Here is a 2,500-nt window from a genome sequence, read left to right as displayed (position 1 = left end):
AGTCCAGTGAATGCTTGGATTCAATCCATATAATCGAGCTTACAATATATATGCCATATTCAATGGAGTGAATCCAGATTCAGCTCCACCAGCGAAAAGGCTTGATGGTTAGGATGATTTTTAAATTTATGAATTGTTGGCTGTGTTCCTTCATGCGAGATGAAAGATCAACAGCTTGATAGATAGAATGCAAGGGAGTTACAGAGAAGTATTAAAAGGAACGTGTTGTATTAAAGGACGTGCTTGTAAAAAGTGAGTTACGGAGAGAGAAAGTGGGGGAAGCTGAAAGGACGTAGCACGCTTGATAGTAAGAGAGTACTTAAAGAGTCGTTGTTATATTTTGCTTTTAATCATTTATCTGCGTTCGCAGTTTTCAATGTTGCAGCCACCATTAATGTACGTACGAATTGTTTCCAATTTTAACCCTTTTCACTTGTTTTTTTACAGCTGATGTGTATTAAATTTGTTCTATATTTACAATTCTACTATCGAAATGTAGGCCCATTGAGATTATGATAGGATTGGAGGTAGGCAGTTGGTTTTTAGTTCTCATAGCGTTTTTATTAGAAACCTCTCCATATATATATATATATAAATAATATATATATATATATATATATATATATATATATATATATATATATATATATATATAATATATATAATATATATATTTATATATTCACCAGAATGATGGACACATCCGGTCAAAATTGCAGTAATATATATTATAATATATATATATATTATATATATATATATATTATATATATATATATATATATATATATATATAATATATATATATATATTATATATATATATAATATATATATATCACCAGGAATTTATTGGACACATTCGGTCCAAATTCAGTTGCGTTGCGCAGCTAATGAACGTGACATATGCCCCCATCATCTTGTATGGTATAATGCCTCGCCTATTCTCCCAAATGATTATTTAGTTACTGATGCACTCCTCCCTCACTGTCTTTGCTGAGTGGCTAAATACCCATATTGGTATTTTAATTCAACCCCATTTGCTCAGAAGGTATTTTAAATAAAAAAATCGCGGGTGGGGTTGTTTAATGCATTTTAATTGATTAAAATTACCAATTAGGTCTTTTTTCTCGTCTGGCGACCACTTTTCCGGCCGAGAACTCGTACACGTGCATTTTTAATTCAACCGTGTTTCTGACTGTGCCAGTGCAGGTAAGAATAAGAGTCGATACATTTATCCCCATTTCTAAAATTGGTAAAAAAAATTACGCGAAAAATTACCGTGGAGAAATTACCGTATAAATAGAACCTCTTTTCTTGCCATCGATCCATGCCGCCGCGCGGCGGCAATCTAGTCTGCAGTGGATTCTTCGTCTTCTCCACTCTCTTCTCCTCCGAATGTCCATGCCGTTTTCTTCTAGAAGCTTCCTGGCAATCGGGGTTTTGGCTGCTTCTGTTTAGCGGTAAAGGTAGATAATTGAGTTGGATCTGAATCTTGCCAGTGATATGCGTGCGAAGTTTGATCTTTGTTTTGAAATTTTATAGGGTTCAGTTGCGGCTTCTTTTGGACTTAAAATTGTGATTAAGCCACATCAGCAGTAAAACGAGCCACATCAATCAAACCGAGCCACATCATCAGCTAAAACACCAGATTAACGTCATCACGTGTCACGCACGTGAACGAGTCTGCCGGAAAAGTGGTCGCGCACGCAGAAAAAAGACCTAATTTGGAATTTTAATCAATTAAAATGCCTTAACGCGATTTTTTATTTTAAAATACCTTCTTGACAAATGGGTTGAATTAAAATACCATATGATGGGTATTTAGCCCTTGCCCTGAGCTTCTACATAGATTGGATTGGCTTCTCCTTGCATTTTTTAAAATCGAAGAATGTAATTGATGCGTTGAATCGTGCGGATGCATCTCACACGTGTCGCGCCGTGCGGAGGCCATGGTCGCATGCCACGCGACACGCCCAGGCGAGGGCCCAAAAATTTAAAGCTGTGTAAAACAGTTTGGCAAACTTTACATTTAGAAAGGGGAGCCAGATGAGGCCACAAGGAAATTACGTCGCACCCTACCACTGACTTTAATATCTACGGGTCGGTTTGTCCTCTCTCTCTGCTCCTCTCTCTCTCTCCCTCCCTCGTCACAAATGATCAAACTCGTGCTGGCCAAAGTGTTACCATTTGTTCGCTCGACTCACAGTTTCTCAATATAAAGAAAAACGAGACAAATAATAATATAAGAAGAGAAGCCCGGAAAAGCGAAAAAAAGTTTCTGAAATGACCGCTCGTTTGCGAAGCTTTAGGATGTTCGAGCCAGTTAATTACCATGACCGCGTTTTCGAATACCACACAATTACGTGGAGCGAGGGAGCATGACTGAAGCCCATTAAACAAGCCCGACTTAGAAGCCAGAGGCCACTTGGGCTGAGGGCACTGTTTCTGACGCCGCTAAGAGCTAAAATTGATCCTGCTTACTGTTTTATTTCCTCTCT

This window comes from Asparagus officinalis, chromosome 9, assembly GCF_001876935.1.
Source record: "Asparagus officinalis chromosome 9, Aspof.V1, whole genome shotgun sequence".
NCBI classification, from domain to species: domain Eukaryota; kingdom Viridiplantae; phylum Streptophyta; class Magnoliopsida; order Asparagales; family Asparagaceae; genus Asparagus; species Asparagus officinalis.
The sequence above is the reverse complement of the archived record's forward strand: the minus strand, read 5'-3'. Positions refer to the sequence as shown.